Genomic DNA, 18,351 nt, shown 5'->3' with positions numbered 1-18,351 from the left:
TCCAGAAACGCTTGATATATTGTGAAATAGGCTCGCAATCTCTTTGTTGCAGAAGATCCCATTGTTTGATTTCTTTTTCGTGGAATTGAGGTGGAAGAAAATTCTGCAAAAATTTCTTTTGAAAAGTCCCCCAAGTAGTAGGACAATCAATGCTTTTGCGGACAACAGTCCACCATAGAGATGCTCTGTCTCACTGAATGATTAGTGACACACTTAAGTTTGTATTTTTCGGCATACTGTTCTTCATGGAAATAATCATCAAACTGGCTAATAAAAGCAAGAACAATCTTTCTATCGCATAACCCTTTAAAAGTACGAAATTTGAAATTTATTTTACTTATCTTGGCTTTTTTCCAAATAGATTGTGCTTCAAGTGTCACATCGATTGTGCGTTTGTATAACATCTTCAAGTTGTGGTCCATCTTGATTAGTAGTAGATCGTTGAAGAGTGGCCGATTGAGCTTGCAAAGTTTGACGTGCTCTTCGTTCCTCTTGAAGCTGCATCACAATTAGGTCCAATTTTTGCTCCATCGTTGGTTCCGGTAAATCACCTTCGGCCATAAAATCTTCCATATTTTGATCGGTCATCTTACAAAATTTCAAACAATCTCACACACTAGAAATCTTGTTAGCGGGATGAGCATAGCTCAAAGTCGGGTTTACAAGGCTTGCTCTTTTTTTTAAACTGGCTTTTAGTTATCTTTCTTCTTTGTGGATACGGAAGTTGCTGAAATCCTTCTTCGACAAATTCTTTGCCCGTGAAGACTGTGTATAGCAATGTACTCGTTGGAAATTATCTCTGTCACAGCACGGGTGTGAACAGAGGCTTGCAAGGAGGTTGAAACGAGTTCAAGATAAGCTGAGTGTGAATGTCTGCTTAAGAGGAGATTTAAACTTGAAAATTTAAGCCTTAGTAAGCTTAAAAGAAACTTAAGCTTTAGTTAAAAAGCTTAATCAAATGATTTTCAAACGACTAGGACGGTGGTGGATTTTTGTTGACGTTGACTGCAGCCAGTACGTCCTCCCGCCGTCAACACTGAGATTTGTGGGCTTAAGCTTTTAAGCTTAAGCAATAAGCTTCAATAATTACATTAAGCTTAAGCAATAAGTAACTTTTCTTCTGATAAGAAGTGACTTGACCAAGAGGCTTCAGAAGTGGTCCTCCGCCATCAGAGGGTGGTCCTTTGTGATCCAACAACGCAGCAGGGGGTTCTTCACTACCAGGATCACGCTGGTATTGACGGATTGTCGCGAGACTGACTGTAGAGCCCGTTCGTTCTAGGAGCTTTGCCTTCACCGAGATGGTGATTGAAAGGCCTGGATCTCAAGTTCGCTCTGATACCACTGGTGCGCAAATCGGATGTTGTATGCATACGTAGTGAGTGTCGAAAGATCCCCAAGAACAAAGAACTCTACTTTAAGCTCAAAATTCAAGAGAATAGACTTGCACGACATGAGGCAAAAAGACCAATTGGATACAATCTCCCCCCTTGCCTTGTGTGAGCACTCCACAAAGCATGTATTTAATAATTTATTCGTCTCCAAGCTCAAAAATAGCCCTATTTTACAATTAGCATACTTTAGCTTTTGTGTTTGCGTTTGTCCAAATAAAGAATTAAGCGGTTCGGCGGCCCAAGAGTCGGGCAATACCCAAATACAATGTCCAATAATGAATACTTAAACCGTGCATCCTTGTGCATACAAAATAATAAATATATGTCAAGCGCTTCAATAAATAAGTGTGCCTAAATAAATATTAGTGCCACGCCTAAGACACACGCCCATCAAAAATAATACTTTCTTCTAAATAACTTGAATACACGATATCGCCCCAGTGCTTCCCAGTGCCATCACCGCCTGCTCTACACATCAACTGAAGCATTCACAATTGTTAGAAAATAATAAAATTAAATCGAAAAAAGTGAATACCTAGCAGTCTTCAACTACAAAATAAATAAATAGGTTGGAACTCTGTCCTAACCTTAATTTAACACGAGTGCGCACTCTAAACTCATAAATTTTCATTAATTTAAATATTTATTTTGTAAAATTACCCGCTATGGAATCACCCACTTGCACATTAAATTAACGTGATGCCCAAAAAGGACAGGCATCCCCTTCAACTTTTCGCACAAAGAATCCACCTTGTGTACGAGCCCTGGCAAATAAATATAATTTTATGGAACCCACCGTGGAATATGCCTCCTAGCATCACTTTGTCTGCTAGATGGTTAGTGATGCATTTAAGTTTATCTTTTTAAGCATATTACTCTTCATGAAAATAGTCGTCAAACTAACTAATGAAAGCAAGAACAATTTTTCTATCACGTTGCCCATTAAAAGTACGGAATTTGAAATTTCTTTTACTTATCTTGGCATTTGTTAAGAGCATGTGCATCGAGTGTCGCATCAATAGTACGTCGAATAACATCTTCAGGTTGCGCTCCGTCTTAATCGACAGTGGATTGTTGAAGTGTATCCAATTGTGCCTACAAGTTTTGACGTGTCCTTCTCTCTTCTTGAAGCTGCATCATGATTAAATCCAATTTTTGCTCCATAGTTGGCTTTAGCAAATCACATTCGCCCATAAAATTGTGCATGTGATGATCCGACATCCTGCAAAAATCTCAAACAACCTCACACACTCAAAATCTCGTTAGAAGGATGAGTGTAGCTCAAATTTGGTTTACAATGCTTGCTTTTTTTAAAATGGGTTTTACTTTTACGATCTTGCTTTTCTTGGCTACGGTAATTGAAAACGATCTTCTTCCAAGCAAAATAGTCTTCTGCATAGACTACGTGTGACAGCCTACTTGCTATGAATCCACTCAACCAAGTTGTAGGTGAGAACAGGGGCTTGCTAGAACTTCGAAACTGGTTCAAGAATTACCATAATGTGAACACCCATTATGGAAGAGATTGTTAATTGAAACTTTAAGCTTGAGAGTAAGCTTTGTAAAAAAAAAGCTTTAGTAAATCGTTAGCAGCGCGCAGAACATCAATATAGCTTCGTGATAATCATCGCCCATGAGTACATCCTTTCGCCATGAATCGTTGAATTGCTGAGGCTTATGCCTCTTTTAAGCTTATTAAGCTTATAAACTTCAAACTTCGTAAACTTCTTGTCTGCTTCTCTGTCAAAAAAACGACTTGTAAAGGAACTTCATAAGTGGTCCTCCGCCTCTTGGAAGAGGTCCTTCGCGATCAAAGGGTATAGCATGGGGTTCTTTATCGCCAGGAACACATATGTGTTGTTAGTTCATCGTGAGACAGCCTGTAGAGCCCGTTCGTTCCAAGAGCTTTGCCTTCATGTGAGATGGTAAGCGATTGGAAGCTCTTCAGCTTCGCTTTGATACCACTGGTGCACAGATCGGATGCTATATGCGTGCATAGCAAATGCTAGAAGGTCCCCAAGAATAAAGAACTCTACAAACCTTCATAATTGCAAGTAAAAACAAAAAGGGAATTTGCACGACATGAGACAAAAAGACCGATTGGATGCAATCTCCCCCCGTGCCTTGTGTGAGCGCTTCATAAGAGGCATGTATTTATAGATTTATTTATCTTTTAGCTCAAAAATAGACCACTTTACGAATAGCATGCTTTTGCTTTTGTGTTTACTTTTGCCCAAATATAAAGTAAGGTGTTTGGGCGTCCAAAAGCCGGGATGTGCCCAAATACAAATATCAAATAATAAAATATTTAACCGAGTGGCTATGTGCATACAAGGTAATAAATGTTTTGTTAAGCACTTTAATAAATAAGCATGCTTAAATAAATATTGACCACGCCTTTAGTGATAAGGCGCGTGCCCATAAAAATGGCAATTCTTCTAGGCATTTGGATTCATGTCATCACCTGGTGCTACCCAACGCCATCGCCACCTGCTCTACGCATCAATTGAAGCATTCACAATTGTTAGAAAATAATTAGATAAAACCTATCAAAAGTGAATACCTAGCAGTCTTCGGCTACAAAATAATTAAATAGGTTGGAACTTTGTCCTAACCTTAATTTAATTCAAATGCACACTCTAAACTTGTAAATGTCTATTAATTTGATATGTATTTTACGAAATCACCTGCTGTGGAATCACCCACATGCACATTCAATTAATCTGACCCCCGAAAAGGATAGGCGTCCCCGTCAACTTCTCGCACAAGGAATCCACCTTGTATACGAGCTCCAGCAAATAAATATAATCACGAAACTGTCAAAGAGAGAACTAGAGAGAGAAAAAGAGGAGAGAGAAGACTGCAAAAGAGAGAAAGAGAGTAACGAGGAGAGAGAAAGACTAGATTTGGAGAGAGAAAGATAGAAAAGAGAGAGAAGCCATGGAAGCTATGAGCAAGATGGAAGAGAAGGACAGTAATTGTATTAATGTGTCAAAAGATGTGAAAAATTACATGTCCTCTCCTTTTATACCAATGTCAGTGTGACATGGCATAATATCAATATTATTTTTACACTAAGTCCTTATTCCCAGCTTCTTACAATCCATCCCTTCCCAAAAGTTTTTGCCCTCAAAAACAAACCTGAAAGACTAGAAAATGATGGATAGAATATAGTACTACTCTGTTTTGGAAAAATGAATGAAGTATGACCAATCATATGGACTAAAATTGAAAAACAAGAGTAGACTCAGCTACATACATGATCTGGAGTACTTCAAAAGTATATGGAGCCATAAAATCTTCAACAAATAATCTCAAAATGAAGTAGACATCTTGTTGTGTAAACAGGGTGTGTAAACAGACACTGATGGACCAAATTTGCCATAACTTCTAGTAGAAGTGTCCAAATGAGGCGTGCCATATATCAAAACGAAGCTCTTGAAGAGTACTTTAAGCCCATGTAGATGGCTTGATTCTGAACATTAAATACGATAAAAAGTGTTCTAAAGAAGTGTGCTTTCCTGATCCTGTTTGCATTATCACTAGCTCCATAATCAATAGGCTTCAGCCACCAATGTATCCCTTAAGAAAGGAAACTCATCCAATATAGAATCAGGCCTCCAAGAAGCTTCCTGAGGTGGTAAACCTCTCCATTTGATCAAATATTCCACGATAAAGCGAGATCGAAGCTTTTCTCACGCTAATCTATAATAGCCTCTGGGATGTACTGAATAAGACCTTCTTCATCAATAGGTGGCAGCTCATCAAACTATATCCACTAGATCACCATAAAAACACTTGAGTTGACTAACATGGAAGACATTGTGAATCTTTGTGGAAGAGGGAAGCTCTAATCTGTATGCCAAGTCTCCAATAGCTTGAGGATCCGATAAGGGCCATAAAACCTGTGAGCAAGCTTATTACTAGATCCATCTTTTAATGTAGAGTACCTAGACTTGGGCACCTTCAGTAAGACCAACTCTCCTTCTTGGAACTCTAAAGGCCGCCTCTTCTCATCAGCATACATCTTCATTTGGTCTTGAGCTTTCCTAAGATTCATCTTGCATTGTTGAAGAAGGGTTTGCATTTTTTCTAACCCTTTCTTTCCATGAGGATTGATCCTTTCATTAAAGATGACTGTGGGTAAGGGCACCTTGTAACCATCCAAAGCCTCAAAGGGTGAAACTCCAATACTAGCGTGGGTAGAATTGTTATAAGAAAACTCAGCCAAGTGTAACCGAGAATCCCATGAGGTTTAGACATCATAACAAAAATGGCAAAGATAAGTCTCCAACCATTTATTAACCCTTTCTGTCTGTCCATCAGTTTGTGGATGATAGGCCGTAGATGGAGCCAATTTAGTGCCCATAGATGTAAATATCACCTACCAAAAGTTACTCATAAACTTTGAGTCTCTATCATGAACAATCACCTGCGGTAATCCATGTAGTCTAAAAATCTGCTCCATAAACTGACTGGCCACTTGAGAGGTAGTAAACTGGATCTTGGTTGGAATAAAATGGGCTGCCTTGGTGAGTTTATCTACCACCACATATAAACTATTCCATCCCTTCTTGGTTGTAGGCAAACGAGTAATGAAATCCATAGTAATATGAGTCCATTTACCTGTAGGAATAGGTAATGCCTATAACAAACCTCCTGGCTTATGGGTGTTGTCCTTATTCTGCTAACAAGGCATACACTTCATGACAAAGTCCTTGACATCTTTCCATAGTCCTTTCCAATAGAAACTTTTGCTGATCCTATCATAGGTCTTGAAAACTCCTAAATGTCCAGCTAAAGGCGAAGAATGTAGTTCCTCCTTTCTGTGTAAAAGAAGAGGTAGACGGAATAACAATCTTGCCTTTCAACCAAATAAGGCCATTTTTGAACTGATAATGCGAGTTTTCTTCCATAAGACCTTGCTGTAATTTCTGAAAAATATGGTTGAATTCTTCATCCAAAAGATAAGCCTCCTGTAGTTCTTCGATCCAATCATTATGCAACTCAGTCATAGCTGAAACTTTGCAAGCCCACATACGAGAAAGAGAATCACCCACTATATTGTCTTTGCTCCTCGTATGAGTGATGTCAAAATCATAATTCTGTAGTGTAGCTACCCACCGACGTTGCTTAAGAGTAAGATTGGACTGAGTAAGGAAATACTTAAGAACCATGTGATCACTATGTACTCTGAATCGGCTGCCATACAAGTAATGGTGCCACTTCTTAATTGCATGCAAGATAGCCAACATCTCTTGGTCATAAACATTCATGGCCATTTCTTTATTTGTAAGCTTATGGCTCTCAAAGGCAATCACCCCATTCTCCTATAACAAAACAGCCCCAACGCCACGGCCACTAGCATCACACTATATGGTAAATTCTTTGGAGAAGTCCAAGCATACTAAGATAGGAGCAGAGGTAAGGAGTCCCTTTAACTGGTTGAAGCTACTATCTGCAAGAGCATCCCAAAAGAAAGCCTCCTTCTTCAACCTATCAATCAAAGGAGTTGCAATGGCCGCATAATGCTTGATGAATCGGCAATAGAATAAAGATAAACCAAGGAATCCTCTAAGAGAAGTAGTAGTAGTGGGTGTTGGCCAATCTTTTATGCATTGCACCTTCTTGGGATCAGCCTGTATTCCTTTTTCACTAACAATATGTCCCAAGTATTCCACTTCAGTCTGCATGAAAGAACACTTCTTCTCCTTAACAAAAAGCCTGTGATGTCTCAATACATCAAAAACCCTCCTCATATGTGCCAAGTGATTCTGTAAAGTCTTACTGTAGATCAGAATGTCATCAAAGAACACCAAGACAAACTGAAAAAGGAAAGGCTGTAAAATCTTATTTATCAGGCCCTGGAAGGTAGTTGGAGCATTTGTAAGCCCAAATGGCATCACTAAGAAATGATAGAGCCCTCGATCAGTACTGAAAGCAGTCTTGACTTCATCACCCTCTCGCATGCGAATCTGATAATACCTTGACCTCAAATCAATATTCGTAAAGAATTGAGCCCCCTTGAGCTCATCAAGCAAATCATCAATCATGGGTATCAGATACATGTTCTTCACTATGATCTTAGATCCCTGTAGTCAATGCACATTCTGAAAGATCCATCTTTCTCTTTGACTAACAGAACTGGAGATGCATAAGGTGAAGAACTTGGTTCAATGAATCCCATCTCAAGAAGTTCCTTGATCTGCTTGGCTACTTCCTCTTGTTCACACTTAGATAATCTGTAAGGTGGCTTATTGATTGTCTTTGAGTTGGGCTCCGAATCAATAGGGTGATCTACTGCTCTTTTGGGAGGCAATGAAGTAGGCACCTCAAACAAATCCCTATACTCCTTAAGAAGAGTTGTCAAGGGTGGATAGTTTGCTGAATTATTGAGCTGATCTTGCATCTCTTTATTCAAATGCAAAATAAATATTTGTGAGCGCCTCTTGTACTCCCTTTTGAGTTGTTGAATGGTAATAAGCTGAAAATCTGATCTACTAGGAATTCCCTATAAATGGATGAGCTGTCCACCATTGAAGATAAACTCCATATACAATTGTGAGAAATTTATAGTGATCCCTGCCTAATGTCATCAACCAATCACAGCCGAGTACGATGTCTATAGGCCCCATTTCCAAAGTAATCAGGTTTACTTTTGCTTCAAAATTTTCAACCAGCTATAAAGAAACCTATGGGCATATCTGTGTGCTGATTTCCTCTTCACCATTGGCCACTTGAACTCTAATGGGCTGCTGTAAATCTGTGGGAATACAATTCACCTTATCCATGATGGACTTATTCACAAAACTATGGATATTGCCATTGTCTATCAGAATAAACATTGGATTTCCATGAATGTTACCCTTCATACGGAGTGTATTAGGACTCTTAGATCCTGTCCAAGCATCCATGGAAATAGAACAACTAGTGGCAGCAAGTGTGTCATTACAAGTCCCACCTAGATCAAAAGGAACACTTCCACCTAGATCAAAAGGAAAAGAGTCAGCTGGATCATAGAAATACTCTTGCCCAACCTCTTCCTCAAGATCTTCAATTTCAGCATTGAGTGCAATTGCATTGGCTTCATCCATCTCATCTTTAAGATCCTCAAAGACTAACATACTTTGAAGCTTGGGTTGACATTTTTATATATACACTTTGAGGCATGATCAGGTGTATACTTTTCCCCACACTTGAAACATAAGCCTTTCTCCTTTCTTTCTATGTAAAGATCCATAGGAATGGATTTAGGATTCATGTTGGTTGAATTGGATTTAGGCTTGTTGTCCCCTTGTTTGAAGTCAATTCTAGGACTGTTTGTTATCCTGAAATTAGTTTGAGGTCTAGAAGCATTGAATTGTGAATAAGTTGGTACCCTTAAGCTCCCATTTGGCACATGATTGCTGCCATAAGTGTTATCAACTTGCCCCTGTTTAAAAACAGTCCTTGGCTGTCCAAAACCCGGCTAAAATGAAGATTCTCTTCTATATTTTCTTCCATAGCGCTCTGCAAGCTCAATAGCCTTAAAGAGGGAAGTAGGGTTGTGCCATGACATCAGCTAATAAAGATGGCTCTAAACCATACATGTACTTGTGGAGCTTAGCCTCATCACTGATGCTTTCTACATACATGGTTAGGTTGAGAAATTGGTTAGTGTACTCTCTTACACTTAGGCCTCTTTGTTCCAAACCATACCATCTCCGTGCCAATTTCTCTTTTTCAAGAGGGGAGATAAATACTTCAGCCATAAGTGCCTTGAAAGCTTCCCAATTCTCTACAAGTATGTTTTCTTTTTTTATATACCTCCACCAAGTATGGGCAAATCCCTCCGAATGCAAGGAAGCAAAATAAATCTTCATGTCATCAGTTTTAGGGAACATGTCAAAGTAGGATTCCATCTTAGAGGTCCACTCCTCTAAATCAAATGGTGGAGATGACTGACCATTAAATTTGGCTAAAACAATCTTGTCCTTTAGCTCTCTTTCATGGAATGGTTGTTGTCCCAAAATAGACTGATCATGAGTACCATGCATTGAACCCCCAAATTGAGATGGAAATCTCCCAATAGGTGGCTGAGAACCACTATACAATCTTCCTGTTGATAGAGGACCCCTAAGAATTTGAGTATTTAGCCCAAAAGCTTGAGAGTTAGCTCCTTTCAAACTACCCAAATAGTCATCATGCCTTTGTGAAGCCTCACCTACTTTATATTGGCTATTTGGGATGCCTCTTCTTCCAATGATCCCATGACCATGACCGTTTTGGTTAGATGGCTGAAGTGGGACTGAAGGCTTACTGTTTGAATAGGCTTTCTCCTTAGCTTTTTTAGATCCCATTTGCATTTGCACCCATTGGGAGAATTGTGCCATAATTTGAGCATTAGATTCCACCAACTTGTTAATGGAAGCCTTTGTTTGAGTCGTTGAATCTACTAACTTCTCAATGGAAGACTTTGTTTGATCAATAGACAAAACCATTTGCTCCATTCTTGATAATAGGGCCTCATGACGTCCTCTATGTCTTTGTTCATGTATGCACAAGGTATTATTGAGTATACTAACTTCCCCTTGTTGTTAAGGCTCTTCAAGGCTCTCTTGAGGTGCATTATCCAACATGGAATCTCTGATTTGCTGAGCATAATCATCTTGGACCTTATTTTTACCCTTATGTCCTGCCATAATAGTGCAGTCCTGCAATACCCCCTGTTGAAAAAATGGCTATAACTTTTGCTAGGGAACTCCGATTTCAAAAAATTTTAGTTAAAATCAAATCCAAGGATGTCCTCTTTGAGATGAGCTATAGCATGCTACAACAGATTTAGGACAGAAAATTCTGCAACTCGATTTCTAAGTCTAAACTGTCCAGGTTTGCACTCTGTTTTAACCTGTAAGCACCATGTTTTGACCCTGTACGCTAAAATACTAACCCCAAATGGTTACCAAACCCTGTAGAAGGCTGAGTAAGACCTGTGGATACCCTGTAGTACTTGCACATGTACTTCAATAATGAAGGATGTACCTGTAACAACCTATAAATGCCCTATAGTGCCTTGTAGAATCCCTGTTTTACCTTGTTTTGATCCTGAAGATATTTGAGCCTTTGGAAACTCTTCAATCTTCGATTCTCCACTCAGTGTACATGTGTAAGTGATAAAATGATATGACAGGCTCCCTACATGGGCTCCGAATCACCGGGAGGTGGGCAAAGTTCTCCCCGGGTCGGTTGGTTTCACCCCTTTGGGATCTTTGATAGTGAGAGAGGGTCACCTTTCTTCTATCCCACTATCTCCCCCGGCATCCACCTTTTTCCTCAGTGGGTATATCAACATGGCAGTAGCTTGCTAATTTAATCAATCAGCATGAAATGCATTTCTGAAATATTCATTCAGCCCCTTTCATGAGATGCAATTGTATAGAATTTTACAAAATTGGATAGGATAAGGGTCTTACCAATGCAATTCAGTGACTCATCACTGATTGCTAGCACTTACCCTTTTACAATATTTCATCTTGGGTAAAAGAATTCAACCAATCAATGGATTAGAGTGAGCAAATTCATCAATCAATAGATTCAATCAATTGGATTCAAGTGTTATGTTGGAAATTTCAGATTGAAGCCTCTAATTCACTGATTAGAACTAGTATGCATAGAGCAAACATTGCATTACATGAATGGATTGATTCAAGCAAGGGTTGGCTCAAATTTGATGGATATTATTCAATTCTTTAATCTCTCAATCAAATGGATTAAGCTTAGCAAATGGATTAATGAGAGAGATTAAGAATTGAAAAAGAGTACCTTTGACATGGTTGATGATGACTTGATCAATCTTCATATGCTTGATAAAGCCTCCTGTGGTCCAATGTTACCAAAATAATCTTCAAGTCTTGTGTATTTAATGCTTAAGAATAATCTTGAAGCTTCAGATGCTTGAGATTGAAGCATTATACCTGTTTCCCCCAAATTTCGGCTCCATGGAAGCTCTTGAGCTTCAATCTTTGACCAATCGTGCTTAATCCTTGCAATTTGTTGAAGAATCCTTATTGAAATGATCCCACAGGCTGAAAAGATGAAGAATCTTCAAGAAATTATTGAGAAATGAAAGCTTGGGCTGAAGCTTTCATGGCTGCCATGGACTATTCATCTAGGGTTTACATGAGAGCTAAAGGTTCTTGAATAGAGTTCAATCCTCCAATTTCACTGATGGTTTTCACTTGCCAAATATCAGAGAGAGTGCCAAGGGCTGAGATGAAGCATTAGATGCAAGAAACGGGCTGGAATCAGCCCGAAAATTGTGCCGCAATTTTCGGGGTTGTTCCTGGCTCCATTGTTGAGCCCATCTGAAGCAAGTGAGTAGTCATCCTATAGGTATTCAAGCAAGGAAGCTATTCCAAGTGGTGCTTGGCCAAGAATATCATAGTTCTGAGATATATGAGCACATCTTGCCGATGAACTTCCATGAAACCTGAGGAAACTTCAAGAAAGGGAAAAGAGAACTCCTTCTTTTCAAAGTAACCACAGTTTGTTCCCAAACTACCCTAATTACCTCCAATTTTGTATGAAATTTGATGACGACTTGCCACTTTAGCCATCCTCTGCCATATCTGACCTTGGATATCTCTAGATGTAATCTCGTACTAACTGTAGATGGTCTGCAACACTCCACTAGTCACTGTATTGTACAATACTTTTTTGAAATTGATTTTGATGGAAGAAAATAGGACTGAAAAATAGAAGGGAAAAATGGATCAAAGACCAATGCTCTGATACCACTTGTCAGAGAGAGAAAAAGAGGAGAGAGAAGACTGCATAAGAGAGAAAGAGAGTGACGAGGAGAGAGAAATACTAGATTTGGAGAGAGAAAGACAGAAAAGAGAGAGAATCCATGGAAGCTGTGAGCAAAATGGAAGAGAAGGATAGTAATTGTATTAATGTGTCAAAAGATGTGAAAAATTACATGTCCTCTCCTTTTATACCAATGTCAGTGTGACATGGCATAATATCAATATTATTTTTACACTAAGTCCTTATTCCCAGCTTCTTACAAGAACCCACCGTGGAATATGCATCCTTGCATCAATTACAACTAATAGAAACTCCTGGAAACATCTGCTTAATTGGCTAGCAGAACAGGGTCATTAGGACTACCTTCTAAAAGAGTTCTTAGAGTGCTCAGCAACAATGTCTTTTTAAGGCAGAAAATCACTTGGACCTCCTCAGATACATCTAACCTAACTCTGAGACTCCCCAACAAAATTTAAAAAATCCCCACATACACATAACCATTTAGCATAAAGGGAAAGATTTCATAAAGAAAGGATATCACCTCGACTTGGCTACAAGAAGGGTTTGGCTACGAGAAGGGTCTGTGTAGCAAGAGGGTTGCTCCTCCAAGTACTCCATCAAATCTGTCTTGTACATTACTAAAACAAGAAAACATTAAGCTCACCTGCACCAAACAAATACATGGCCCTTTTGGTCTATTAAGATAAAACATTTCTCTACAAGAATGAAGGGCCCTCTTGGCTTAATGAGAATCAAGCATTAAATTCAATAGAAATGGCCCTCTTGGCCTAATGAGATAAACCAAAAACCACACCATTTAGCAGCTTACTATTGAAAGCAGACTCTTAGTCCCCATATAACTCTACTAAAGCACGAAACTAGACCAAGGATTTGGACTTAGGTCCTACCCTATGCATCAAATTAAGGGGCGTCCGAAGAATATAACATTGAAAAAAATAAGAAGGTAATCAATTACTACCCAACTCATAACCCACACTAGCCATCAATGGCCAAAATAGGGCGTGTCAACAAGAAGTCCCTATAGTTGCCCACAAGCTATTTGTTGGTACTCTCTACTTGTCCATTCACTTGGGGATTATATAGGGTAGTTTTATTGTGTTTAATTTTTAGAGCTTCTTCCATGACCTTGTTCAAAAAGTGTGCCCTATGATTAGACATTGATAACTGCTTATTTGGAGCTATTTTTACACTATTTTTCATGCAATTTGATAGGATTGGACTCTATATTACACACTATTTTTCATAAAAATTTAATAAAAATAAGATCATAAAACTGTCTTTGGGCTATGCTGAGGTGGAATTAGAAGTTGAAAGTCGGGATATTTTAGATAGATAATTTAGGGAGCATAAAAATAATAAGTGATAGAAGGTGGATGCAGGGAAGGATTTTTAGTAAAAAATCATAGACATCTTGGAGATGAGAAGAAATGTGGGTATAATTTGGCATGCATACATGGAGTTTGGGTCAAGAAGCTGTTGGGACGGGGACAAAATAAGTCCAGAGATGTGGAAATGTGTTAGAAAAATCCGATTCAAGTGGAAAAACCTTCAAATTTGAAAAGGGCTTATTCAAGAAGTTGAAGGGGGGAGGGGGGGATTTCATGTGAAGGAGGAGCTCATGAAAGAGAGAGAACAACAAGAAAATAAGGGGCCAACATTCATGAGTAGGTTGATGAGTTTGCTGTAGATTTTGGATACAATTTCAGTATGCTTTGGTTGCAAATGATCATCTCCTCCATTCTCCTACCATTCTTGGAGAGCATTATTGGGTGTAGAGAGAGGAAATTTCAATAGGATTAAGGGAAGATTAGTGCATACTAGTGAAAAATGTTGGAGATTAGAAGACTTGAAGATTTCTGTGCATGAAGGAAGAGGAGAAGCACCAGCACCCCCAAATACAATTGAAGATCTTCTATTATCTCCTTAATCGGGTATGTCTATTTTCATCAAAATTTGAATGAAATATGTATAGATTGAATGATTTATAGTTGGATGTATTAAGTATCTGATCATTAAGTGTCAAATGAATGGAAATAATTTGAATTCTTGCATTGGATGCATCGAAATGATAAAGAAATAATAGTAAATAGGCTGAAATTTGCATTTTTAGAGTATAAATAAGAAAAAATAAGAGATTTGGATAAAATTAATGAGAAATGAATTGAAAAAAAGTTAAAACATAGTCAAATGAACCTAGAGTGAAATTCCACCCTTTGGAGATGAATCCATTAAGAGATTTATGTATTTTAGTGACAAAAATGGTAGTTTTTGACAATAATTAGTAAAAATTAAGAACGTTAATGAGTCATTAAGGATGAAACCTCAATAAAGGGTTGAACTAGATCATGATGGATTCTCTTATCAATTCTTAGCTCAAATGGATCTCTAGAATTAGCATTATATATATATTAAGGGTAAAAATAGCAGCTTTGGGTGTTTTAAGAAGTAATTAGTGAATATTAATTACAAATGGAATAATTATTGATTAAAATTTTTAAAAACTATATTAATTATGGAAAATATCTAATTACTATGGTTTGATGTTTTATGCTTAGATATAATTATTATGATTTTTTTAACAGTGATAGAGAAAAATTAATAACTTTTGATAATTAAGGATTTAATGGGAGAAATGAAAAGAGATTATAGTTTATTTTATGTTTAGAGTTTTTTTTTTTTAATTTCATGGGTAACAGAGTTTATTTGCTTATACTTTCTTTGTAAAATGCTATTCATGGTAGTAATGATTAGTGAATATTAATGGTTGTATTGAAGTATTAGCAAAACTTAAGGGTGAATTAAGAGTTTTTAAATGATTTCTTTCTCTGGTTAAAGTGTTGAGAATAGTAGAGTTAAGATGCTAAGGGTTGTAGTTCAAAATGAAGGGTTAAGTAGCAATATTTAAGAGATTGCAAGTAAGTTAAGGGAGATTGTTAGATAGGCTGATGGTGTTGGACTACATAAACAAATGATAGAATGACTTTTACATTGATAATTTGGGGGTAAAGGAGGCATATATCTCCACTTCCAATCCTTAGTTAACACAATGACTTCACATATAGTCATCTTGCCTACTTATCTGGGGGCTTCTTAGGGGGTCGTCATTTTTGGTGCATTTGTCGAGAGCAGAAAACGTGTTAATTAAGGAGAAGAGGGAGTGGTCTTGGCTATTTTACTAACTTGAGTATAGACTAAAATAAAATAAATTGTAAAGCGGAGATATCACATTAAAAAGGAACGGAAACGAGGAGGGAAGATCTATAAGATCTTTCAATTACTTGAAACCAAGCTCTTCCAAAGTTCAATATCCCGAAAAGGGGCTACATAATAAACCACCACAAGTATGGTAGGAGCAACACATAAGGAGTCTCACCTGAGAGATTGGGAGAAGCTATAGAGCTTAAGACTAGAACTTTACACCTATTTGGCCTTGCTGCAAGACTTAATTAGTTATTTTGAGATTAAGCAAGAGAATTATCAACCTAAGTAAACGAGACTCTGATGAACCCTTACAACGAAGCTTTCTTATGAGGCTTCTTCCCTCAGTTGCCCCAAGATACTCAAAAAATTATCGTAGATAAGGCAAGGGATACCGAATTAGTGGACAAGCGAAAATACTTTGGACCCCAACTATGGGTCAATGTTGAGCAATTGTGCACTTGGAATTGGATGTTCCAAGATGAAGCAAGGGGGATCATGTTATTAGTGTCACATTTTAAGTTAGTTGATGAAATCCAACTTAATACCATTAGTGCCCAACAACATTACAATTGGTTTTATAGAGAACTGTACAACACCTTCAAGAGAATAAGTTGGGATCAAGTGTCTCCAGTAGCAATAACTAAGGGTGTTAAATTAACATTTGATACAATGGAAGCAAGGGAAGTGGTTGAGATTTTAGATTTAGTTAGAAAAGTGTAGTGAAGATATACCCTATGGCACACTGAGGATAAGGAACTACTTGACATTCTTAGGAAGTTAAGTTTACACAAACAAGGGTTCTTAAAATAGAGAGTGAAAGGAGGATGTGCACGATAGAGAAAGCCATCACACACTAGAGTGAATGAGTGAAAGTCAAAAGTTAGCATGGGATGAGGAAGCAAGAAGAAGATTGGAAAAGAAAGCTAAGCGAATAGTGGAGTAGTTAGAAAAAATGACCATTGAGCTGCAAAATACCTTGCAAGGCAGGTTGGATTTGTCATTAGAAACTGGAAAAGTCACTAGAGAGACATCTTTTGTTGTTGGAACTAAGTCAGATTACAATTGGGAGAGGCAAGCAAGAAGCTTCGAGGGAAGAGTGGTACCAATAAGGGTAGCTTGAAGAAGGGGTCAACCTCTAGTGAGAAGAAAGACGAAGATACAAAAGAAGAGGGTCAAAACAGTGATGATTTTGTGGATTTTGATAACCTTTTCAGTGAAACGGTAGGACATAGGATAAAGGATACCTATATTTGATCATACGATAGAGGACAAGAATATAGATAGACTTGTAGAATATTAGTATCTTACTAGATTATTTGTTGACCCAAAAGAGTGGGTTCCAATCTTCGAAGATTTAGAGGAATTTTTAAGAATATTCTATATGGTTGTGAGAGCACCTATGTGACTTATAGATTTCACTCAATATTCTAGTCGCTAGGATGATGATCTTGACATGCATATCCAACGGTTTGAAGTGACATGCATAGCAAACGAGATCATTGATTATGATAAAAAATTTCACATATTCCCAAAAACTTTGAGGGATGAAGTAGTTGTGGCATGGGAACCTTCCTACTGCCAAGGGTGACTTATATAGTATTAAGAGAGGCATTTTAACTAAGTTTAGGCAGCAAGGGTTCCAAGACCGTTTAGGATTGGAATTTGACTATCTAGCACATACCCCAGGAGAAACCATGGAACATTACCTTGAGAAGATGGAAACATTAATTAGGAAGATGGGACAAAATGCTCCCTCAAAGGATATGCAAAAAAGGAAATTTATTGAAGGATTGCAGGAAATAGTGAGGGAACATGTAAGCCTTAAGCGACCGGCTAATCTAGTAGACACAAACACAAAAGCACGATGATGGGAGGAAGTACAATTAGGATAGTTGAGAAGGAAGGGATTATACAATAACCCTTGATTAATTCCGTCTAGTATGTCACCATCCCATGGCAGCTAGTACTCAATATGTAAAAGCTTTGGTAGCTCCTCAGGGGCTTCTTACATGACAAATGTAGGTGTAGCACCATCATCAATGCCATACTCATGATTAAATCCATATCTAGTACTACCTTTATATCCACCACCATCAACAGTCATTACATCTATAGTACAAAGTCTAGATGAGTTTAAGGTGGCTGAACTGATAGCCAAATCCTTGGAAGATATGAAGAAAGAGATTTTGGCTGAGGTAAACCCCAATGTGAAGGGCGTTTATAATGTTAGCCAACCTATTAGTGCAATGGGACCAACTCCAATATCTCGTCAAAGGAATCCCACACCACCAAGGTCTAATACATGGTGCAGAAAATCTCATGGTTTTGGTCATTTAACAACAGAATGCCCCACACTGAGTAGAGTGGTTCCTGATCAATTGAGAAATTTGTTTTGTGGGTATTGTTTGAGAAACAATCATGTGGAGGATCAATGTTGGGTTAAGCAAAGTCATCCATGATAGCAAGCAACCCAAATGCAAACAAATTAATAATTATATGGATAGTCAAAATGTGACTTATCTGATAGGACCTCCTAACATGCCATTTATGCCAATAGGCATGTCGACCCAGGGGACACCTCCTCTGCCAAGGAATCAAGGATGGAGAGGATATTCAGGAATGAGAGGAGACCCTCACTATATAGAAATCCTAATTTCAGAAGGAATAATAGTGCATGAACAAGTATATTTGGTTGGAGATGTAACCAACATGGACACATGGCTAGATTTTGCCCAAATGAGCAGAAGAGAAAGGTTTATGTCCCTTTGTGTGCCAAGTATGACCATGAGGGTCATTATGACAAGGATTGTCCAAGAGGAAGTACATCTTCACAAAGCCAAGAAACGGGTAAAGGCATTGCTGATTTGGCAACAAACTTAGTAGAAATCGTAGAGGACTTGGAGGTGAGACCAATCAAGAAAAGATAGGTCACTTTTAACTCAGATGT

The sequence above is a fragment of the Lygodium microphyllum genome, chromosome 12, assembly GCF_053477565.2.
Source record: "Lygodium microphyllum isolate KBCC chromosome 12, Lygodium_microphyllum_v1.1.10, whole genome shotgun sequence".
Classification (NCBI taxonomy): domain Eukaryota; kingdom Viridiplantae; phylum Streptophyta; class Polypodiopsida; order Schizaeales; family Lygodiaceae; genus Lygodium; species Lygodium microphyllum.
Note: the sequence above shows the minus strand (reverse complement) of the source record.